General features: G+C 43.1%; 1 protein-coding gene across 1 annotated transcript in view; it reads right to left on the bottom strand.

Annotated features, from left to right (window-relative positions):
* The window catches only part of SORCS3 (sortilin related VPS10 domain containing receptor 3), a 297,645-nt gene that overhangs the window by 238,920 nt on the left and 32,445 nt on the right, over positions 1 to 26,280 (bottom strand). The gene's annotated exons all lie outside the window — the stretch shown is intronic.

Raw genomic sequence — 26,280 nt, 5'->3', positions numbered from 1 at the left:
GCAGCCTACTTCATGGGCACAAATATAGTCAGCTCAGACTACACTAGATAGATGTCATGCATTATCAGCTGGTTTTCCTCTATAGGGGGGACATTATGCTGTCGTGGTATCATGTTAATGAGAAAAAACATATGCTATTGAGAAAAATCCGCTTCCTGCTGCAGAAAAAGCAGAGGACTTGTGGCAATGTAGCTACAAGGACAAGCTCAAGGATGCTTTCCTGTTGTCTCCTCAAGCTTAAAGCAGCAGCCAAGGTAAGAGTTTCATCACTGACCTTTTTAAGTCAGGCAACATGAAAATGTCACCGTGCATAGAGCTGATGAAGTACTGACACAATTTACCCTGGAGCAAAACACACACCCTTGGAAGAATCTAAGAGAATGCTTAGAGACGTTTATCTGGGAGAGTTTGGGGGAAATTGAGCATACCTCAACAGATCAGCTCCCAAACGCTCTTTTCCTTAGTTTCCGGATCAGAAAATCTGGCAGTTTGCCCCATTTCTGATTTTTCACCAGTAAAACACTTAATCTTTTTGTCACAAAGTCTCCTCATGTGTAACACAGTGATCATGACACATAACAGCTGGTTTTGGACACCTGTAGAGAAATAGAAAGCACAAGGCAGGAGCCTGGCTACAGTATTTTTACAGCTACTGGGGTAGTAGAGACACTGGCAGTTATTTTCAAACAAGTTTAGACATGAAAATGAAGACAATAATGAATGTCTCACAGCCCACTTTTTGACAGACCAGTTCTCAGTTCCAGCCCAAACACTCGGTCTGACCCTAAAAAAGTCACTAAATATGAACTAGCTCCTAGTGCAAAAGAGATACCCACCATTCCTGACCCCACTGGTATATTGGAAAGGTGAAAGCCCACTGTGAGATGGCCAAAGGGCTGTGCAACCACAAAGCCAGAAAAGCACTCGGAGCAGCAGACTGCAGCCAGGACAAAGCAAAAACTTCCCCCAACCTAGGCCAGCCTTGTCACATGCACAGGTCCTAAGCCACAAGCTTCTCGATTTAAGTAACATTCACTCAAGGGGAATAACTGCTCATACTGTCCCTTTTTGACCGTGATCATACTGCTGGGTGACATGGGTGCCATGCAGCTCATTTCCCTGCTAACAATGTGAGAAACACAAAGTTTGGAAAGGTGGAGAGGAGAAGCGAATGCTGCAGTCAGACCTGCTGTCATGACTGACTACAAAAACATGGCAGCATGAGACTGTTCTCACCTTAATAAAGCCCTCCTGGTCCCGTTTGCTCACTGTCATTAAAACAACCACATTCCTACACTGCGCAAACTCCTTTCCCTCCCATCTTCACCACATACAATCTGCTATATCCACAATAAAATTCATAGGTCAGGCACTGCTGCCAAGTCACTAATAATGCTGGGCACTTCCAATTATGCAAATAAAACAGATGCTGAAACTTCTCTTAGAAGACATCAGAGCATGAGTCTGAATTAAGATTATTTCCATTGCTTAATGACAAATCCATCCTGCCCCCAGATACATATTTAGATGCATATAAAAAAAGGGATGGAAGGAGGTGATGATGAGTCTTCAGTATTAGCTCATCAGGCCACAGAAAAAGTGTTCACAGGGCTTTCTTGGAACACTTTCCTTCAATGGTAACACAGACAGACATCAGCAAGTTGAAAAGCTCTCAGCCCCACCAGCAGTGCCTGGCCCTTTATACACAGACCAAAGCTAAACTAGCTAGGAAGATTAGACACAAAAGAGGTTTCTTTTACTGGAAGGAACAGCTTCTTATACCATAAGTGTGTGCAAGTAGCACGTCTTCTCAGGGAAGGTCAGCTGTCCTAAGCTTAGAGTCCAGCTCTTCTACCACCATCCTGTGATAACAGCTCTCATCAGCAAGGCATTAAAGTGTATCTGTACTCATAAATTCTCAGCTTACAAAAACCCTAACACTGAGCAGTGCACACCACATTGAAATCATTCCTTGTGCTGCTTGACACACAGACACGTTTCAGGTGCTGGACAAGCTCCCTCACAGATCCAGCAGTCACCTACCTTGGCCTGCATGCAAAGACAGTAAAAGCTCTAGACCACAAGTGATGAAGTGAGCAGGTCATCCCTGTCCATCTACCATCCAGCAGTAGAGTGAGAGGGCAGCAAGCAGGTCCCTCCATGATTTTCCATGAGAGCTCCAAATGGGGAAGCAGGAAGGCAGGACAGTAGAAGCCAGCCACTCACCCTCCACCACTCACAGGTCCATCTGTGATCTGTTACAGCACAGCTTTGAGTACTTCCTCCTACAGTTCCTCATCTCCTGTTCTACCTTTAAATAAGCCTCATCAGATCATTCAAAGAATAAGTGGAAGCAACTCATCCAGCAGCTTTGGACAGGATGACTTCAGCACCTCACTCCCTCACGTTATAGCTAGAGCTACGATCAGTATGACACAGTTTGTTGCTGTGTTCCCTTTTGTACCATGCACTGCAGCATATTAGCTGTTATTCAGCATCCATTCCTCCTGCTGCCTGCCACCAAGGAGAAGGATAGGTGTGATTTGACACAACACTTCCCCATACTTCAGTACACCTGAGTATCCTGATCAATTGACCCCAATATTGTTCACATCAGATACTTATGAAATGAAATTTTTCTTTCTCACCTTCAGCAGGAGCAGAAAGCAGAGGTACTTTGCTTGTTAGGTGGTAAATCAGAGAACAAACTGCATAGGTCAAATGATTGCTGTACTGTCAGAGGATTATTCACACATCTGAACAATCACATGCTGAAGGAACAAAATGCTGGTGATAGAACTGCAATTTCTACCAAGCTCTGGCGCCAGCTAACATGGTACACTATTATGTTTCCTATTGTTGTTAGAATGAAACCACCCCTGCAATTAGGGAAACCAACCACAACTCAAAGCTGGAAGGCATTTATCTAGGCTAAACTCCATCATCCCTTCTACTCCTTCCCCAAAGTACACAAAATTCCAGAACAAATCTTAATGGTATGAACAAAACCACAGAAGAAATTAGGCTGCATAAAGATAACAATAGAGACAGCAAGATTCATTCTAGTGAGTTCAAAAGGTTTAGGGAGCAAAGTCCACTGGTCTCCCAGTCCTGAAATATTGTACTTGAAGCTGGAAGGCTTTTGCCAGTATTACAGCCAAGGCTTTCAAACTCCTTTAGTTCAGGGGAGGCAAGGGGGAAAGAGGGGGAGGGAAGGGAAACAGACGGGAGGAGGGAAGTAAAATAAATAAGTCTTTAATGAAATTAATATTGAATTACACTACAAAAACATTTTCCATTCATTTTCATAGCCTATTAACTTTTTCTTTTTGAGAAGTGAAAACATTTCCTAATTGCTTCATACTGCACTCCCATTTTAAATGGATTTATTTAGTATTTTATAAATACTTCTCAGAAATGGGAGCTGCTTTCAAAACTGAAACTGTCTTCACAAAATATCTGCATTTTGATAAAAATGCATCTCCCCCCCCCCCCCCCAAAATCAACTGAAACTCTTTATTCAACTTTCTGGTTTGACTATTGTAGGATACAGATTAAAAAAAATTAGTTGCCATTTGCCATTTAGAAACTGCCTTCTGTTGACCCACATTATTCATAACACTGTTTTTCTCTGCTTCAGCTTCCACCTCTTACAAATACCCTGCAGATCCATTCATTTCTTTGGGCTTATCCTTTATCAGTGCTCAAGAAAACCTTCTGAGGCCAGGCTTCCTGGGCAGGCCGTAACAGTAGCATTTAGGTGATGAGATCCACTCTCAACAGAGTAGACTGGCCTTTCCAAGCTGCTGGATTGCTGACACATTGCAAATGTCACCTCCAGTGCTGTGCAGCACTGATGGCAGGGCAGGCGTGATGGAGCATTACTCGAGAGCACGCACATAGACACAAGAACTGAAAAAAAAAGAAATAAAAATCAATCACTTACAACAGAGATTAATAAAGGAGGAGGGATCACAAAATGCCAGAATCGCTGACAGCTGAAGTGCTGAGGAGTATCTGCAAACTTCTGCAACTCCTGACTGTGAAAATGTCCTTGGCATATCTACCCGTAGCAGCTCAGCTACTGATGCCAGTCACTAACAGTGCTTTATTCTCCAGCACAGGAAAAACACAAGCCACACAAAGGGAAGTTTCACAGATAAAGACTGTTTCTGTATCATTGCTCCTCTCTTGCTACTGCTCTCATTGCACTGACTGGATGTATTGACTGACTACCTGCTCTTCTACTATTTGTTCTATTACCACTCCACCCTTAATTTTACTTCCAAATATTAAGTTTTCACAACTACTGGTTTCCTTTAACCCCAGCAGAGGACAGAAGAGGGTAGCTGGGTAGTTGAATCCTTTAGAGACCATTACTAATGCCAAGAGAAGGAGATAACAAGAACTGGGAACTGGCCAGTCAGCTTTAGCCCTGTGTATGCAACACTATTCAAAGAACAACTTGGTATTAAATTCTCCAAACTAATGACTGCCTGCAAGTAAAAATATGTAGGAGAAATCCAGACTTCAGAAGTAAAGTGCAGATACTCTCTGATTGAGAAGTCAGCTTCCTGAAAGCCAATGTATTTGTTATTTTTAAGTAAACCACATATAATATTAAAATCTGTGCAACCACACTTTTAGCCATTACGTTTGGTCACAGCTGGAAGCTAATGCTGGTTAAACTAATTTAATTACATCATACCTAAAGTTCTGCTGCGTTTCCAAAAGGTACTCCTCTCCTGCAAGCCAAAACAAGTTGCAATGCTCTGACCCAAGTCAAGGCAGGCTCTCAGTAATATTACCAAGGTTTCTACTATGCTCTGCCCATTCTGCAGGTAGAGAATGAGCCATAAGGCTGGTTGTTTGCTATGTCCATAGCTAAAGGTGTTTTCAAAGAGGTAAAATAAAGACGTATCGGCAAGCACCGCTTCAGATGACCAAGGCTACTCATCATCACCATTTTGAGATAAGGTAGGTGATCATCCTTAGAGAAGGTGGTTCAGGGCATAAGTGCACAACCTATTCCATTTCCCTCAGCACGTGGTCACTCCAGTACTGCCTGACCCTTCTGCTGGCATGAGAGTCTGCAGTGAACCAACTGCTTCTCTGAGCAGGGAATTTTAGCCCACAAAAGGAACCTGCTCACACACAGAACTGGCTGCTAGAGCCAGCCAGCACACTGTGGCTAGAGCCGCTGATCTCCTGGGACTTCACATCCACACTGAACTAAAGCCACCAGCTTTTGGTATCAGTACTAGTGAGCATAGCTTTGAGTAGAAAAGGATCTCCCGCTACTCCTGGATATGAACAGAAGGGAATCAATGAGCCCCTGATCACATCACTCAAAAGCAAGCATCCAGGGGAATGTGCGGATGCAATGCAGCAACAGCAGCACCTATTTATGCAACACATAGTACACATCTGGACTTAGGCAGATGAGAGGGTAAACACTGCCACTCAGCTCTAGGCCCTCTAACCAGCAACAGCCCTGCCCTGAACCCTGCTAGCAGAGGTTACCAGTCTCCAGCACCCAGGTAAATTCCTGGCTAGTTTTCTAGTCAGCTGGAGAGAAAGCAGCATCACAGACATGCATGTCTCCCCGCCTTTCTTGTCTTCCAGGTATCACCAGCAGTAACAAGCAATCAGGACAAAATGCTCTTTGGCTTAACTCACCACCAGCAGTGCTCTGGCCACAGTGCCAAGCTCCCACCTATGTACTGAATCACCACATCCTGCCAACTCCCTGCAGGGGTTTAAGAATTTACTGCTCCAACGTAAGGCACAAATCCTCCATCCACGGCAGGACAGCAATGGGAAGCAGCAGGACACAGGGTGCTTCGAGCACCTATCCCCTCAGAGATACATGATTTCACATGCCTGCTCTTCACATTTAGCCAGTCAATTACAGCAGACAAGAAAAAGCAGGATCTTGAATTAATGCCAGTCAAGGGCTGGAACAGAGAAAGGCCTGGAGTGAAAACAGCAGGGAGGTATATAGACACTTTTGTTTCCTGTTGAGTTACCAAAAACCGCCGTAAGGAAAAAGCACGGCCTTTAGGAAATGCACAAAAAACATATGTGGAGCAAGCTGGGCATTCCTCTTGCTTACAGATCTACAGCACTGTACTGAAAGACAGAGTTTCCTCTTGGGTATAACCAGTTGTAAAAATTCTGCTGTTGCAGTGTCCGTCTTGTTCACCTCATTTACAGAGACACACTTTAAGCTGTGGTCCTTTTATAAACTCAGGGGGGAACGACAGAAGGCAAATTTTCCTTCTAAACCTTATTTTACCTTTAAATAATGGGAGTGGCTTTAGAGGAGAGAGGTTAGAGATCTAGAGGGAAGGCTGCTCCAGACAAAGGGACTGAACCCTCAGTGTGAAAACAAGATCTCTTTTTTCAATTGAGATAAAAGAAAAATATAAAAATTATTTATCACGCCACGAAAGATCAGCATCAGCCCTTCTGGCAAAGCTGCAGGTGCTATTTCCATACGCTTCATATACCCTGAACTCTGGCTCTGGAAGATTTCAACCTTTTGTATGAGAGCAAAGGCAAACCATGAATATTTCATGTGTTGCCTTCGCTTACTTGCAAGTTCCTTGGAAACTATTTAAGTGCAAGCGTAATAATGTCATCATTTACTTGTCACCTTCCACCTGCTCTTTGCAAAGAAAAGAAGAAAAGAATACCTGGGCTCCTATCCAAAGCCAGTGCTAGCACTGTGCCCTATTCCATAGAAGACAAATCAAAGGTTCTTCCACAGAGAGGTGGGCTAATAATGCAAATGCCCCAGATCACCTTCTAGATGTCCAAGAAAGGTTTTCCAATTATCATTCTATTCTGAAGGGAAGACAGTTTTATGCTGTCAAAAAGTAGAGTCATTTCAATCTTCATCTCCATCTCCTCAAGCAAGAACCTGCTCCCTATGTTTCCTGTATCACCCCCAAACACCTTGGAAGCAGTCAAGGTTGAGATACAGAATTATCTGTATCCACTTACCCCTTCCACAGGTTAAAATACAACTTATTCTGGAGTGAAATGCAGCAGCTGTTTACATCCAAAAGTTGCACATGCACACACAGTGACAGTATGACCAGGTGAAAACTCTTGGTGAACTGGACCATTGCCATTTAAATTCATCCTAAGAAAATATGGTGCCCAAAAATCTGCAAAAATTGTCCCACAACTTTTGTCTAGGAACACACAAACTGCAGGGACCTCCTGTGTGCCAATGTCTTCCAAAAGTATCATAAACAACTACCTCCCATTAATAAAATGCTCCATTTCCTTCATGGTACCTCTGAGAAGGCCATTACACATACAGGAGCCTTTTTCCCATTTTACCTTCAGCTCATTCAACAGTTGCTTTTTGCTGCTACTAACAGAAGCTAAACCAACACTGCCCTCTGTTTCAATAGCTCTTCTCCCTCCCTAGTATTTGTGACCTTAATGCACATATAGAGAACAAGCATTTCCCATGTGTGTCATCCTTTCTACCAGTTTTACAAGCTTTTAGTCTCTTCCCATGGGAGAGGATCTCTTTCTCCCAGTCATCTTCGTAGCCCATCTCTGCCCATCTCATTCCATTTTCAATTCTTCCTTGAACATGGTTGACAAGAATTATACATCATTTTCTAGATGAGATCTTCCTAGTGCTTATAAATTATTGACAGGGGTTAGTTTTGCAAAAGGCACAAATGGGAACAGACTTGCTCAAATATTCAACATGAGTGAAGATACCCCTTTACCTGTGCTGAGGATTACATATAGGCATGGGGATGCTTGAATGAGGCTGCTAAGCAGACACTGACAGCAACACAGGACCGGCCAAACATAAAAGTGCTTACATTAGTCTGGCTATGGACCACTAAAAAGGAAAAAAACACTGAACCCAGTGATGGCAAGATAAGTTATCTCCTTGCTGGTGCACACACATATGCTAAATATCAGAAACCATTTGCAATCCCACAGCAGGCATCCTGAAGTACAAAAATACCTGACGAGAAAAGGTCTGGACCAGACCTCAAATGAATACACATGCTTATATCCCTGGGTTTCATGTGGAAGAAAGCCTTGCCAAATTGATTACTACAGTTTGCTGCAGTGGCTCAATGACATCTGCACCCCAAGTCATTCAGGATGTATCACTGATCTCTGGGAGATGCTGAATACCCTGAGCTGCAAGAGAACTGTAGCCCTTTTCCAGGCACTGCTTTGCCCTTGGGTTGGAAGCTGACATGGTCTGCTTCCAACCATCTTGTACATTCTTGTTCCAACAACCTCTTACTAATGAGAGAAAATCCTGTTTCACCAAGTGCTGTCATGGCTTTACTTGAGCTCAGGTTCTTCAGCTGCTTCAGGAACAAATGAAATACAGCCCCAACTAAACAAATGTAATAAAAAACTAACGTAACTTTGTAAGCTCAAATCTTTCTCTGTAACCCAGACAACAGTATCAATATTCAGCAAGGAGAATTCAATAGACGGAAAGCTCAGATGCACTCTGGAGATGTGTCCCAAAAGTCAGATTTCTCTGAGAGTAAATGATTGCAGTGGCTTCCCACCAACATAGTTTAAGACAGGGGAAATCTCTTCAGAAATCAGTGACATAAAGCAAAATGTATCTTGTCCCTCCCACTTGCTCTTCCTTTTCAGACACTCCCCAAAGTAAAAGAGAAGAAAATTTTATTCTGAGACAGAAAATATCCAACATATATAAAATATACCCTTACATAGACACACACATACATAAGATACCCCCTTACATAATAAACACCTTTACATAGATACACACACAAACCTGCCTAAAAATAAAGGTTTAAATTCCAGATCAGAAAAAAGTCTCAAAAATTAAAACTGCAACCCTTAAACCAAAGGGGGAAAGAGCTAATTTTTAAAGCAAACAAAGTATTTGAGAAGGGACCCGCAGAATTTGAGGAGAAACTTGAAAATGCCACCATACCCTCTTCACGAATATAAAGCACTGAAAATATCTGCCAAGGAAACATCTCACTGTCCACCAGTACACACTGCCTTAAGCTAAACAACCTTGGGTTTGTACACACTTCACAACTAGGGCAGAAAGGAGATATCAAAGGGAGCCACAAAAGCCAGAACACAGACTTGAGGAATAGGAGAGCAACTTCTGCACTCAGGTTGTGGTTCCTTGGTGTAGGTTCCTAAAGGCATTTACACATCCCTACAAAAAAGAAAGCAAGGGGAAGATTTAGACTCGGTGCATCTTCATGTTTACATGCTGGACTTAGCCTGGCACAAGCAAAGCCACCAGAAGCTGACATTGCTGCTGAACGAACCCATAGTCTTTGGTCCATTTTTCCTGAGCTGCAACTTGCCTTTTACCAATACTGCCGTGTGAGCAACCACACAGAAAAACAGACTGGGAAATCGCCCCAGATGAATAACAAGCTTTGTTCAGTGGCATCAAGTCCTGTTCACCTCAGGACCGCACAGAGACAGGTAAGGGATGGGCTGGGGACTGAAAGGGAGCAGCTGGAGATGGAAGAAGAACAGGACCACCTACTTTAGACACTGGAGCAGCTTACACAGTTTCTGTCACGAGTTCCTCTTGTTGCCAGTTTCCTCCTACCAACTCAACTGCTGCCGTTTGGTCTCCATCTCATCTAATGCATCCCCAGCGACCTTATCCTTCTCTTTCTGCCTCACTCTACCACTTCCTACAGCCTGGATCCATCTCCTTATACAATGTTAATACCCACATGGTTATCTCCTCACCCCTTTTTTTCCCAGGCTGTCATCATACCTCATCCCAGCTCCCTTCCATATCTGGTAGCACTTGCAGCTCCTGATCCCTGCGGTTTGTAAGCCTGGTCTCAGAGCACACACCTATCCCCTCTAATACCAGTGATCCAGGGTGAGACAGTCCTTTGGTCTGGATCAGTGGGGCTACTACATGGCTCTGTTAGACTCTGGCAGCCAGTCTGCCTTTACTCAACACATATGCTTTATGAGTTGCAATTCCTTAGCCTCACAGAGGAAATCAAGACACTATTTATCCTTGTGACAGCTAAGAGTGTTGCAGGGGAAGAGGACAGAAAAGTTTATAAGTATGATGCTTGTAAAAAATGACCACGTGTACCAACTAACCTGCACTACTGGTAATTTTAAGAACAGGCCAGTGTAATGACTAGAGGCTGCATTTTGAATGAAGGCTCTGAGAGAAAAGTTGTGGCTACCCAGAGAGCAAGACTGGCTTTATGGGCACACACTGAGATGGTGCCCAGTCACAGAGCAGGGCCTTGCTTGGACCAGCCTCCTTATAATTAAAGGCTAAGATAGAGCACCAATCACCACCTCAACAGCTTCTGACTGGAGGGTCAAAAGGGGGAAACACTGTTCCTCAGTTTTGCCCTTCAATGTGTAATTTGACTTTGCAGATTTCTGGTGGCCAAATTCTCACTGTCTTTCTTACTGCTGAAAATAGCAAAGCAAGTAACATCTCAGCCCTATAGGCCTCAAGCTCCTGACTCCCAGAGCAGAGCACAGTGTAGTCCACATCCTATATGGCTTATCTACTGGCACAGTGCAACGCAGAAAGCCATGCAAAGCTTCCTCCTAGCACTAAAATGCCACTCCCATGTTACAGCATTACATACAGCTCTAAAGCATCATACTCCTGGGCCTGTACCAATCTAGGATAAAGAAGAAACTTCCCTGCAGAGTGCATTATCACACAGATGCCAAGCATTTCTCTGAAGCATCTGGTATTTGTCACAAGGTATGGGACTGCACACTTCATTCTTCTGATCCCCCACCACAGTCCCCATCTTGATGCTTTATACTCTCCAAGCCACGAATCAATATAAGGGGGAAGGGGATGCTCTCATGAGCATTAGCAGAGTGTGGCTTTGCCTCCAGGAGAGGTCTCAGTGGTGTATTCTTACTAGCCAGGAAACCATTCTTCCATCCTTACCTGCAATAAAGGGCTCAGCAACAGAAACGTACATGAGTGACGATGCTGCTGATGATAGATGAGCTGAGCAGAATCCATCTTCTTCCTACAGCTATATTAGCTCTGCAGAGCTCACTGAAGCAAACAGTGCATTTTCACAGCAAAGGAAAGAGACTCAAGGACACAACTGGAAAATGGTCTAACAAATAAGAGGGTGCTGCGGGGACTTCAGCATTCTACTATGGACAAACTATGTCCATGTGTAAAGCAAAATTTAACATATGGAAAAGGAATCTAGGAACCATGGTACTTGGATTAAATACCCTTCAGTCCCATCACTGCCCTTCCAGTACATCTATTGCCCATTCTTTCCCTAGACAGTGCTCTTCTTTACTACACACATCACTGGTCTTTTGAAGTGGAATGGACTCCAACAAAAAAAAAATCAAATACAAGGGTGGCCAAAAGCCAGCTAAAGAGCTCAATTTTCCCTATTCCTTTCACTTCTCTTACTTATTCGTCACTCCTAGAGCCAGGATATTTAACAGTTTAAGTTATATAGCCTTTAGGTTGGCCCCAAATAGCCACTGTCACATTCAGCCCTGGTCATGCACAGCATTGTGGAAAATTCCTTGGCTTCAGCCTCCTGGCAAGACAAGAAGCAAAACACGGAATCAACTCTTATAAGCAGATTCATCACTCCCTTAAAATGAAATTACCTGGTCCCCTCCCAACAAGAGAAGAGAAGCATGTTCTCTCCAGGTCATTCCTTTCAAGCAGCCTGATGTTCAGTCCCGATTAGTCAATAAGGTAGGTCCAGGCTCTGCATGTAATTGGAAGTAGCCCAGCTTAGCACTGCAGAGAGCTACCTTTGCACAGTGGTTAATTACTACAGAGAGCTTAATGAAGTTTCAAAAGACCAAAACCTTTCTTCCTATCAATAAGGAACTGGGTTTGTTACACACCACCGTTATTCAATTAGATGTGCTCACAAGGCTGGCTTCAGTCTAACCTTTGCATGCTGAAGAGCAGTGTATCAATTTGCATCTTTGCCCCTGTTGAAAAGAAAGGAGATACTGTCATCATGACCACATCTCTATTCCGCCCTTCACAATGCAGTCTGTTTGGAACAAGAAGTCTTAGTGTTATGTGTGGCTCTTTTCTTCCCTTTTTCCAAGCAAACCCAATGACTAACTAAATTTAAGTCAAGCTAGTGCCAAAGGAGACAGACTGACAGCCTCAGAGACCAGCAGCCACAGAGTACCTCCATCCTAACAAACTCAGCTTCTCCAACTGTGTCTTATGGCATATCTAATGCCAGACCTAGAGAAGCAATCCATAAATGTTAGAGGGAAGTTCAGTGCTGAATGCCATTTTTTCTTTCCCTAATTGAACGCATTTGCAGTTCTGGATCTCCTTTTCTCCTTTTCCTCTTGAAGTCTTTCCTATTTCTTTGAACTACTGGGATAAAATATTCAAATCAATGCATCATTTGCTCACCTTGGCAGCTCCCACCATCGAGAATGATAACAGCACCCATTAGCGCTGTAACAGATAAGGATTCCTTCCCACTGCAAAGCCTCCCCATCCACCCTGCCAAGGGTTTAAAATTTGGTGGAAAAAATTAGCTTTTGCCAAAACCCAGCATGCAAGCTCTTGGAAAAGCAACGAAATGGGTTGTTTGGTGGGGTTTTTTTAAGCTGAATTATTTCCATTCAGTCCCATTACAGAAGCTGCAGAAGTAAGAAAAGCAAAGATGCAGGTTCTGATTGCTCCATTTACATTTCTATAACTCACACTCAGCTCTCATTACAAGAAAAAATCCAGCAGCTAGCTCACAATGTGGACTGATGGTTTTGATAAGTGATGAAAATCACAAAGCAAGGGAGAGTCTGTATTTTCAAGTTCTCTTCACTGCATAGCGCTTGCTTATTTAGATCGCATAAGGCACTTTGCTAAATACACAATTTCTGATCACATTGCAGGGTATTTTTCTTTTACCTATAGTCCATCTTATTAAAGCTATACAGGACCTGATACACTCAAGTTTTAAAGGATCCAGAAGTTTCTGCTACATTTTCATTCTGAAAGGAAAATATTATATTCCCTAATAGTTCCTTTCAGTTAGTTACAATTTATTTCCTATGCAACTACCTCGGGGGTACAACAATGAAGTGGTTAAATTGCCCACTGAAACGATACATGAGACCTGATAAAAAGGTGGAAAAATCCCAGCAGTCTTTCATGAAATAGGACCAAAAAATGGTGGGGAAGGAAATGTAATTAGAGGACCTCTGGGGTATACTGCAAAGAGTAAGAAAGAAATTAAAAGCAATAAATAAATACCTGACAATGTCCATTGGAAACCACAAAAATCAGTGTACGTTCAGTGCAAACATTAACTACTGCTGTGTCGTCTGGATGGCTATAAGAACAGTCAGCCATTGTGCATCTGGATCTCACATCATTAGCCTTCCCCCTTTCCCCCCTCCCCACCTCAAGCCAGCTTCTGAACTAGTTACTCTCCATGGCAGCAGCAGAATTCGGCTGAAGCAGATCACAGGATCCTACTTTCAGGTTACCTACTGGTCAATTACAAACCATGCAACATGCTGTTATTATTTCCAACATTAAAACTAAAAGCCAAAAGCTACTCTTTAGCAGGACAGTGAGTCATCAGTTAAAGCACACAGATGACTGTAAATTGGTTTGTGCTGTTCTGCAAAGTGCAGAGTGCTCCTACTTACCATTGTGTCCTGTATTTCAAACTGTATGCAACCCAGCAAGGGATGCTTCCTGGGGTTGCAGCTAGCACTTCCACCTTCTCTTGTGTAAATCTCCTCCCTAAACAGTAGGATTTCTTTCACTGCAAACACCCCTGTTTTACTGCCTTTATCACAGACTTACCACCTGACACAAAGCAAGTGTGCTCAGGGCCATCACTCCTCACTCCTTGGAAGTCCTTTGGGATGCTCACTTTCTGCCCAGCACCAGTCATTCCCTGAGCACAAAGCTGTTTTACCTGCCTTCCACGCACGACCTTGGGTCCTTTTTCTATTCAGACTTGTGAAACAGTTCCTCTACCTTGGGCAGTGATCTGCAAGCTTCAGGATCCCAGCATAACCAGCTCCAGCATCCAGTCATAAGGGCAGAGACCTGACACCAAGGTGTTAAGAAAGGAGACAAGGGCAGGGAAAACATCTGGTCCTTACTGTCCAGTGTTTCCCAGCTGCTCAGCACAGAGTGCCTCCTTTATCACTGAGGTCCCACATGGATTCCTCATGTCTGATAGAGGGTAACAGTAGCCGCCATCCCTGTCCAAAGATCTCCCTCCCTTCTCTGGCCATCTTCTATCCTAGACAGCCAAATTTGGCTGAAATCAGCTAATGCATTAAAAAACAAAATTAAAGAATAAAATTAAATAAAAATAATAAAAATTTTAAAAAGCTGCAAAGGGGATTTGAATACCCTATGAGCATATCCCTGGCTTCTGTGTAGCACTCAGAGGCTGTGGACAGTATGAGTTTATGGTCACACTTGATAACATTGAAGCCCAAGAAGTTTATGCCCTCACCCAGCCATTTACCATTTTGAAGCACACAGAGGATTATCTTGCCAGGTAAATCAGTTGAGCCTCTGTCAGAGTCAAAAACTCAGGCTCCAGAACACAGGTCTCAAAAATGGACAGATGCATCCATTTCCTCGTGCCTGACTGCCAGAGTGGCAAGCATATTTGTTGAGGCAGCTTAATGCAACAAGACAGCAGCACATACCAGTAGCTGCCTCTTTACTCCTACCAGGTTATAGGCAGAAATAACATATTTAATAGTCTAAACCCAAAAAATCCCAAAAAGCAAACAGATTTACCACTGCTTAACCATGACTCATAGGCAGGGTCCCCAGCAGACTGGGAGAAATTGCCTCAAGGATCCTGGATTTAGTGACATCTGTTTTCCCCTGGAAACTGAATAGGCCAAGCAAGCCTCAGTATGAAGAAAGCAGCTTTCCTGGGATGCTGAAGGTAAATGATGGATAACAGGGAGATAAAAGTTATTTGGGAAAGTGCTGTTTTGCAACAGCATCATGCTGTCATTATCAAATGGATTTCTACATATTGTGTTTTCCTATACAAGTTATTAGTAGCTGATGTCTGGAAGGGTGGCTATTATACACAAATACCATCCAAAACTAGGACAGCTGTTAAGTTCAGAAAGCCACAATGTTGGCCAACAAACTATTTACACTGTACCAGAGGCAAAATGTATTCCCAACAAACTGCCCCTCAGCAAAACCAAAGATCTCACAGTATGGGACCAGAACAGAGACGGGGACGTGCTGTCATGTTATTAAGAACAGCAATGATGAAGCCACTGCTTTTAGACTACAGGTAAAACCTATCCATTTGACCTCCATCACAAGGGATATCAGGTTAGTCAACCCTGAAGGATGTCTCTACCTTTGAAATTTATAGATATAGGCTAGTTGAAACATTTCTTCTCCAAACACATCTTCCTTTTCCTCTCAACAGGCTGTAGAGAAAATCAAGAGCATTTTGGGGACCTCCACGAATACCAGAGATCAGGATCTTGGCTAATTAAACTGCAGGGTGGGATTCCAAGGCCCTTTACCCACGATGAAACAGGTTTAACAGGGCTTCTCTCACCTTGCTCATTACTTTGTCATTATTCTTGAAGGGCTATGTTCTATTGACAAAAACAAACAGGCATGCAAGAGAAATACAGCCTTTTTCTTTCAATCATCCTCAAACATGAAAACTAGGCAGAAAAAAACAACACAGACACATGTTTATGTGTATTTTCTTTAGAGCTGCACAGAGATTGGCGTAGCTTTTACAGGGGGTGGAGGAGCTGGAAGAGTATAGGCCAGGTCATTACATCTGGGACATGGCAGCATCTTCAGGGTTACAGCAGAGAAACCCCACAACTGGCTCACAGATGGCCAGTCTACACACATGCACAGCACCTTTCAGAGACACAAGCTCATGTACCAAAAGCACTCTGTCTACAGTAGGTCACGGGTGTATCTGTGTCAAAACCATCTTTTCTGTACCACTCCACTATGATCTCTCTACAATAGCATCAGCAGAGTTGCACAGCTACCAGCAACTTCCAGTGCTAGGTCTCTGTTCAGGACATGCACAGCCAGAAATACAGAATCAGTCGTCACAGAAACCAGGAGAACTAAAGAGGAAAGATCAAAGCTCTATCAGTTAAACGGCAGAGACCCACAGCTATACTGCAATTCTAGTTTTGCATAGCAGACAAGGCTTTCTAATATCCAGTCCCTTTAATCTCTTTAATTTCTGCTCTCATATTTGTTCTCTGTCCATGGAACAAAGCTTGATCTACGTATAGTTTTATACTTACATAACAATGCTGAAGTGGTGGTGAGTTTTACTGGTGTGTTTATTATTAACCAGGTGGACTGGAACAGACTCCACTGCAAATGCAGTTTACCAGGATGAGGATGCATCAGCAGAACTGTATCTATGTAGGCAGCAGAAGCTGGCAGAGAGGAGGAGGGGTGTAGTGAGTCACCCACAGCATTTGGCTGATGCAAGTTTCTGCTAGACCTCTACATCAGCTTTTTGTTTCTTCTTTGCCTGTTCTCTAGGGTTAACCAAGACCATACAGGCTACAGGGGGTGAAGTAACCCCTTGTGGTGCTTTCAGAAGGCACAGTTAACATCACAATCCAAGCATATTGCCAAGAACAGAAAACAAGCCAGAGTGTCCTGGTCCTTCTCCAGCCTTTTGGCTAAACCCGAGCTCTGTTCACCACATCTGTAGCAGCCTTATACATCTCTTTTCCTGGACCAGCACCCACTGGGGAACAGTGGTTGGATGGGAGCATACAAGGTTTCTAACACGAGCAACACAAAGTCTGGGTAAGGGATAACTGGGATACCAGAGAGGGTCACATCATGTCCAGTAAGATACTCAAGCCAATACTACTTCAAACACACTTTTCAGCAATCTCTCTTGCCCTGATACATGAGATCACACCATTGTGGCACACACCACTATTGCCAGAAGAGACCCTAATTCTGTATATTTCCAGGGGAGGATATCATTCTCTAGGGCTATTTTGAACACAAAGCCCTGCTAGGAGCCCAACAGCTTCTCACTCCAGCCCCATGCAGACCCTATAAATCAGAGACAATAGACTGAGCAAATGACAGAGAGTATCACAGGGGAGTAGAAAAGCTTCTGCACTGCGCACTTTTCAGATCCAAACCTAAAGCCTTAATCAGGGAGAGGCAGTAGAGGAGTCTGGGCAAATCAGAGGAGCGTGCAAAGGCTCCATATGAGCCTTCATCAGGGAAAAAACAAACACATCCCTGTCTTCCCCTCTTACAACCAGCAACATTTTGATTGTCTCATTTCAAAGTTGAACTTTTTAAACACATCATAACAAAGCTTATGTGAGGTTAATCACTCCCTGTTTCCTCTGGCATTCATTGTAATAGCACTAATTACAATAAACACATTTAAAATTAATGTGCATGTCATATACATATATCAATTGAATTCTAATTTACCATTGATTAACATCCACACGCCAGACGTGCTTTCCCTAATAAAAAGCTCTGACCTAGCTTAACCCACCTCTGCCTGCCAGACTGCTCTTGCAGCCAGGCAGGAGACCATGACAGAGGCTGATAGAATAGAACATCCAAGCCACCAGCAGCGAGTTACAGATCCCATCAAGTTCTGAGCCTACAGCATGTGGTAGAGATGAGTCTTCTGTCTATGATAAGCTGTCCCTAGTGCTGTCACCTCAGAAATGGGCTCACTCGCACAATTTCAGAGCACTGCACTGTTTCAGTGTTTTAGATTTGCTTGCAGGATTTCATTTTCACTAACACAGGTTTTGCACATAGCTATTAATACCTGTCTTCCGCTTCACAAGACACAACTCCCTCTAAGCATCCATCAGCACGGCTCTGCCAGACAGGGCCACAATCACACACAACCCCAGCAAGACTGAGAGGAGCCTTCAGCAGGTCAGAGGCCAAGTTACATTTCTGCCAATACCTGACACAGACAGAATCAAATGTATTGACTGAAAACTGCTGAAGCTGGGCCACTATGATTGCTAAGGTACAGGCAACCTTAAAAGGGCAAATATAGGGTACTGAGGGTGTGGAGGATACACAGATTGGGGGCTGACCTACTAGAGAGCAGTTCAGCTGAGAAGGACATGGAGTATTGGTAGATAATAAATTGACTATAAGCCAGTAGCGTGCCCTTGAGACCAGGAGGGCCAATAGTATCCTGGGGTGCATCAAGAGGAGTGTGACCAGCAGGTCGAGGTAGGTGATCCTCCTCCTCCTTTACTCAATCCTGGTGAGGACACATCTGGAGAACTGTGTTGAATTCTGGACTGCTCAATAGAAGAAAGAAAGACAAGGAGAGGGTCCAGTGGAGGGCAACAAGGACAATCAGGGGTTTGGAGCATCTCTTGTATGAGGAGAGAATGCAGAAGCTGGGCTGTTCAGTCTAGAGAAGGGAAGGCTGAGCAGGGATCTCATTAATGCATATCAATATCTCAAAGGCAGGTGCCAGGAGGATGGTTCCAGACTCTTTTCAGTGGTGCCCAGTGATAGGACAAAGAGCAACGGCCATAAACTAAAACATGGGAAGTTTCACTTCAACATAAGGAAGAACTGCTTTATGCTGAGGGTGGCAGAGCACTGAACAGGCTGACGAAGGGGCTTGTGAAGTCTCCCTCGCTGGAGAAATTCAAAACCCACCTGGACATATTCCTGTGTAACCTGCTCGAGCTAGACTCACGTTGGAATGGGGCTTGGACTGGATGATCTAGAGGTCCCTTCTGGCCTTAATGATTCTGTGACCTGTCCCACGGTCAGTTCATACATCAGTTAAACAGGTCACAAGTGAGCAACAGTGTACAGAGAGAAGAGCTTGAGCAACTTGTGCAACTGTTTCCCTTCCCTGAGCTGCTTGTTCTGCCCCTGAGCCAGACAACATGCAAAAACAAAGCATGTTCCTGAGCCACACAGACCTACCTATGGACTGCAATAATGTTTACGTTAATATGCCAAGATGTGAAATACAACCAATGCTAGATGTGCAGATGACAGTATGCATGTCACATATCTTTCAGAGCACATTACCATCCTAACCTGAGTGAGGAGCAGCTGCAAAGACAACACACGTTTCTGCCATCTCTGCTACAGGCATGACCCCACGCTGAAGTTACAGTGAGACTTCAGTTACTGAGACTGTATTACGAAGACAGAAGTTACTGGCTTCAGCTAATACAAGTGATTGTCTCTCCAGAGTTCAGCAGGAGCACATAAAATGTATGCGCATCTTTCAGCACTGAAGACTCAGATGAGAGGTAGCAACTGATTACAGCAGTGTAATTTGACAGCATCCCATCCCATGCATGTGCCTACAGTCAGATTTGTTCTGACTCAGGCAGCAAAAGGAGGAAGGTTGAATATGCTATTGCTGAAGAACCATTTTTACCAATTTTTATATAGTCATAAAAAAAACTTATCACTACAAATTGCTAAAATACAGTCCAGTAGTATTATTTTATCTCCCCAGGCAACCTACAGATCTGGCCTTAATCTTGCTCCACCATCTTTTGATGCATCTTTCTTAAAACAATTTCAATAAGCCCATTTCTGTCTAAAAGTTCACAGAAAGAGCCAAGTTTATGAATATTGGATCACAGCTATGTATAGATTGATCTGAACTCTTCTCAAGGACCCTAAACCAAACACTTGGACTTGTCTAATCAGACACCAAACCAGTGCTAAATGACCTATGAAGCTAATTTAAATTAACCACCACATCAAATGCTTGTATGAAGGAGTTCATGAGTCAGCCATGGACAAAGAATGAGTCACAGGAGATATATAGGAGATAATTTTGAAGAATGAGTAAACCTGAGAAAAATCCCAAACTGCCAATGAACAATATGCAAGTAGAAAAACATGTTCAATTTACAAAATAAGTTAATTGCTATGAATCAGTCAGATGGCTCTAACCACATCAACATATCTACTGTGGGCTGCTCTTACAGCCTATATGCCACAGTTGAGCAATTTGAATCTCTGTTAAAGGTGTCTCCGACTTTAATGAGAGTTTCTGCAATGTATGTCAACAACGCACCCTGGAGATATACCCCAGAAGAAAATCTAGTGACACAAAACTGAAGCTGCCTTTGCTTCTCCAGTGGAGGACACTTCCCTGAGCTCCCCTAGCTTACAGACCTACCGGGGAGATCACACACTGATCAATAACCCTCATAGGGCTTCACACCAGCAGAAAAACAGAGCTACTGATTCTTACAAGGCACTGTTCATAAACTCAGTAATTAAACATGTGAAAGAACAATGTGTTGGTCAGCTCAGAGAACACAGCCACTCCTTTCTTTGCCCTTGCTACCGCTGAAATACCCAATACCCCCAGTCCATCCCTAATAATCAGGAAAGATCACCCACAACACCTTTCCATTGAAAAGAACAAAGAAAAAAACATTTGGTAAAAATCAGTTCTTCTCCTGCCCATTTAAGAAAATCCTTTATTCACATGCATTGCTCAGCCACCAAGTCACACCTTCAGTTCCATTTCTTAAGCCCACCCAGTCTATTTGCCCCACCACAGGTGAGTACCCAGACAGTCCCAGAAGCATAAGCAAAGGCAGAGGCCCCTACAGCCCTCACATCAAACCTGGTAACCTCCTGTCTACTTGAAACCAAAGCTTCCCCAAATACCAAAGTCCCTCAGAGCAAGAAGCAATGTTTCTGCACGTTCAGACATATTTGCTATTTCTTTTTTCTCTGTTTCTAGGTCACACAATAAAACCTGGCACTGACACACGCACAGCTTCTCTGCAGCACTAGCTTTTTGAGGACGCATAAGGGCACAATTCCACCTTACAACCTCTCTTGTCTGCAAATCCCACTTAAGAGGTTCTCACTGTTCACTCCCACACGCTACAGTGACTTACCATCCCCATAGATATTTCTGGAGCTAAGTTCAGATTTAGGTTTCACTCACCCTCCCCTCCTTTTAAGTTTTGTTTTTAATTGTCAGCTATTAATGACAAGTATAGTCTTATAAACAGTGGCATCAACACAACTGAGAGGAACACCCAGAGCTGAGGATTCCAGAAAGAGTAGCCAGCTTTGCCACTCAAATCATTGTAATATCATAAACTCAATTCCGTGTTTCTGAGCCTTTTCATATCTAACCCACCCCAACCCAAGCATTCTTACAAGAAACCCAAGCCCAAATCATGTAAGAGATTATTGCAATGGGTTTTGTTTAAACAGCTGAACAAAATTTAGCCTGACTCCCGAATGTGCCTTTACTACATTTATTTTCCTGCAGTTTTTGCCAGTCTGTGGGTGTGGGCATGGATGTGTGTGTAGGATTGTAGAGCTTTTTTCTTTAATTTATAGTCATATATAGTGCTACACAGCTCATTGACAGCAGACTGACCACAAGCCAAAGAACATTGCTCTAATTAATTAACTTCTTAATTAACCACTCACTGACCCCAATTCTACCATGCATGTTATCTTTCTCAGGATAAAGTATGTGGGCTTTATGACTACCTGGAGTCACATCAGAGTCAGGGCAACATCTCCCTGCAGGATGAAAGTAAAACAAAACCTCTCAAGTAAAGCCTCTCTGCATTCCAGCACTGGCACCCATCTCCCATGAGACTCATCCATCCAGATAGAATTGGACCTTGTATTTCTAACAAGCCCTTAAATCCCAAATGAGTAACAAAGCAACTAGCTAAAGGCTCCCACGATTCACTGCTCAGAAATATAATCAGCATTTCCTACCAGACCAACTAATGCTTAATGCCAAATGGATCACTTCTCACAGTGCTGCTCAAAATGCAAAACATTTAGTCAGTATGAAAAGGACTTTATAGTTATCATCATAGAGGAGGGAAGAAAATACCTTTTTGGACCAGATGCTCAGACTCTCCCACCTGATAGCTGGACAGCTCTAGTAGGATTAGGACTCAGTCCTGAGTCCAGATAAAATAACAATAGTGTTATATCTCTCTTGCCCAAGGAAGGTCTGGAAGTAGATAATGATTAGGTTGCAAAAGCAGAGAAAATACTTGAAAAGCCATGGAAAACCAAAGGAAACTCCCACCCCCATCACACACACTAAGAATGTAGAAGCAGATCCACAACCACCAAACATTCATAAGCACAGAGCAACACAATTATACCAGGAGAGCCGATCTGCACTTAGACTGCTCTAAGCTAAGCTGCAAACGAAGCATAGCTGCTAACTCATTACCCTGAAACTCCCAAGCTATCTACTAGTTTTTCTTACAATCTGTGCTGGGTCACACCAGGTAGGCTGGGTAACACAAAAAACTATCTGTGCTGGCCAGAAATTTAAATAATGATCCTCAAATGAGTTGTACACAATTTTCAGGAGTGATGAAACCTCCAAATAAGCACATACCATAATGCAGCAATGACATTTTGGCCTGAAAGATACCAATCCATTCAGCCAATGACAATACCTAGATAAATGGAAGTAGCAGGAAATGTCCAACTCTTGGCTACCCACCACTAAGAAAGTGCTGCATTTTGAGACATAGTATACCCCTAATCAGTGTGGAACACCAGGGCAACTTCATCCAGGGATGGTTCAGTTGAAAAAACATTAATGGAAGACCTATAAAGACAGATATGGAGGATAAGCTTCAACATGTAAGTACAACATAGCTAAACAGCACAAACATCTGGTCAGTGCAGAAATAAACCAAGGGTATGAAGCCACTCTGATGCAGCACAAACCCTAGCTGCAGCCAGAAACAGTAGTAATATTTTCCTTGATCACCCCCAACTATTAATTCCCACTGAAAACCTTGGGCCGGTCCTGGTAAGGTGGGTGATAAACTTGGGGTAAGGTAAAGAGAGTGAAAACTATGCAAGCCCGGGGATTTTGAGTCCCCCACCTGATGGATGATGCTGCACCAAATGTGGCACTAGCCCAACGGAGGCCATGGGAACAGGCAGCAGTAGAGCCAAATGCAAGAGTCTCTCCTGACAACAGACAGTGTCGGATGGAAACACAGTGTAGCCACAATCTTTAAGTTTTCTGTTTAAGAAATGTTTCTGTTGTGGAGCCTTCTAAATTGTTCATAACATTCCTGAACGTACCATTACACACCATTCTGAAGGATGGAAAATGCTATTATAGTCACGTTACCAGCAGGACCGAAATCCAGTCCATTCTAAAAACCTCCCAGATAAACACTGGATTCAAATAACCTTTGTTTTGCTGAAGCTTACTAAGTACATGGCTTGAAGTCACTGCCAAATACAATGGAGTCACAATGGGACAGAACTATACATTTTGCTTTCAGGTCCTTCACCACAATGCTTTATGAATATATTTGCCCAAACCTAAGATGGAAGGAAGGATTTCTAAAAGGGATACAACATATTATGTACTGCGGGACAAGCTGCTGGAGGGACTAAGGTTAGAGAAAGCTCAAGTGATCAATAAACGTGAAGAGTTATAAAGCACAGAAAGCACTTAGAAACATTTCAGTACCTAAATATTAGAGCTTGCCAATAATTTTCCTTCCAAACATCATTCTAATAGCATATCCCTTTGACCAAAAGCAAACATTTCTCTGCCCTTTTGAGCTTTACATTTTGGCCTCTTTTCAGCCATAAAAACCTAAAGTGGTTCCCCCCAACCGAATACAAGAGAACACTTTAGTTAAATACTAAGGAAAACAAAAAAAAACACACTAAAAAACTAACAGCATTTCAAACAACCTTTCACTTCCTCACACTTTCTTCCCCAAAATAATTTAAGTAGAACTGGTCAAAGTATTTAAGAAAAAGAATGAAGCAGCAGCAAATCACTCAAATCCATAGGAATAATGAATGGCTGATGAAATGAGTGTATATTTACCAACGCAGTCTTTTGAAGTTCCTCCTGCCCTGCAGAAGAATAGCTTCTTTGTAATAATTTAAAAAATAAATAAATAAATTAAAAAAAAAGGCAAAAAACTCAAAGGAATTCCCCCCCTACCCGGTTTAACAATCAACTGCAGGACAATACAAACAGTAAAAAAGCTATAACCTCAAAGAGTAAGGAGGACTGCAAACCATAAAGCTTCCCATAGGGGTCTTTGTGTACCCTGGAATGATACATCATAAAAATCTGAAGCCCCAGGATCATACATGGCTGACATCTAATCACCAAAACACAGAGCTTCCCAGAGCAGCAAGGTGACAAAATCTTTTGCTTCTTTTTCTTTCCAGAGAAGCTGAGTAGAAGGCCACAAGACCTGCTCCTTAGGGCATAAAAGGACAACAGCAATACAGAAGAGAAGCACCTACCCATAAACCTTCACATACTAGCTAGTTCAGGTCCCTGGCTGCTCCCGTTGTTCAGTGCATAAGCCATCATACAGTGGCCACCTGCACTAATGGGCGCATTCATTCCCTCAAAGCTTTGGGTACCAGGTGGAAAGTCAGAACCTACAAGACCTCACAAAGTTTTCTGGGAGAGAAAACCTCCTCAACTGTCAGGAAATTAATCACTTTTCCTCATGCTCTACCATCTTCCTAAGGCTTGTGGTATGCCACAGACTGTGTGCACAAAGGCTTTGGAAGAATGGGGCAGAGTAGGGAATCATCATCTTCTCTAACAGGCACTCATTAAGAACACCAAGTAAACTGTGCCTACAGTGATCTCATTTTCTGCTATCACCCTATCAGGCTAGGAATTATTCAGTCCCAACAGCCCTATCTACACTCTAAAGAATGTAACTCAACTAGATAAACGATGAGCCAGGTAATGAAGGATCATCAGTTCTAGCCTGCACCCAGCACATGCTCAGGAACATGCTCCCAAGTACCAGCTGCTTCAGGGACCTAGAGAAGGGATCCAGCTCTTCCGTTTAATCCTTCACCCTCAACCACCACCAAAGGAGAGAACCAATAAAACACAGGGTACAGGATTAGGGGGCAGTCAGTGGATGCCTGTATCTACCTTTTCACCTGGGCTTTGGTATCTGAATGCAGCACTCCAACCAGAGGGTTCTGGGTTGCAAGGACTGAATATATGGGTGTGCATGCACACACAAGCATGCCTGGTACCTGTTTTAAATTTACTAATCTCTCTTTAGGAAGGATTTTGATATGTCTCTAAAGAACTCTTTGGAGAGTTTTTTAAATATGTTTGCTTAAGTATGGATACAGAAGCCTAGCCTTCAGCAGCAAATTAACCCAACACCTTCTGCCTCTGGAGAAAAGAATCTCATATTAGCCTCCAGGTTTCAAGTGCTCCTCCACAATTTACCCTGAAGTCAGGTCATTTCTCCTTTTCTCCATGTAGCAAAAGGTGCCTCAGTACATGCTGTCATTTCTGTGCAGTCAAGATCAACAGCTAGATCACAAGGGAATTGCTAAGAGCTTTATTTTAATCCCCATTTTCCATCTCTTGTTGTTATTAACCATCTTTACGTCAGTGATATCTCATGACAGCTCATCAGAATCAAATGTCTAGCTTATTACAGCTGGGATGATTGTGAACTTCAGGGAATAAGGACAAGATGGGTAATCTTAAGGAAACAAAAACGTCATACGGTGACAACCTGAACTCATTATGCTGAGCAAAGCACATGTAAAATTCAATGTGTAACCATATCAGAAAAATATTTCTCCTAAGGTCATTGGTGTAACAAAGGGGAATCAGATGTGCTTGGGCACAACAGCTGGGTGGAATATGCTGGCTGCTGCAGGAGCCAGTCACTAGTCACTGCAATCTCAAGCAATCTATATGAGTCACACAGAATAATCATCTCATTATGTTCCTACAAATCACTAATTCCACCAAGTGCCGAAGTTAACAAGGTTCCTGTCGATATCAGCAGTTTGCACACAGGAATTCAATATACAGAGAATCAACCTCCAGCCCTATTATTAAAACACATGAGAAATACGATGTGAACACCTCCTTTTGCCACACTCCTACCACTAGGTGATCTCTAAGCTAGGTGCGTGCTGCAAGCTCACAAGTTCCTGTCAGCTTGATCATGTTTTTGCAGAAGCACATTCATGTCAGTGAGTTTTCTGCTGAAAGCTAAGCCATCTTCCCAGTCCTCAGCCGGCTGCCAGGAGAAATCAGCTGTCATACGGCACAATGCAAAGTGCATGATGTAGCTGAGTCCTCAGAACTTGAACTATTCAGGCATCCAACACGCTCATCAACCAGGCAGCTCACTCCTTCACACACTCCGCAAAACCCAAGCGTGTTAAAAGCTTTGAGAGGGTCA

Source organism: Pezoporus wallicus, unplaced genomic scaffold (assembly GCF_028554395.1).
Source record: "Pezoporus wallicus isolate ANWC-B61680 ecotype Strahan unplaced genomic scaffold, APGP_CSIRO_Pwel_v1 contig_3365, whole genome shotgun sequence".
NCBI lineage: Eukaryota > Metazoa > Chordata > Aves > Psittaciformes > Psittacidae > Pezoporus > Pezoporus wallicus.
Note: the sequence above shows the minus strand (reverse complement) of the source record. Positions and strands in the feature narration are given on the sequence as shown.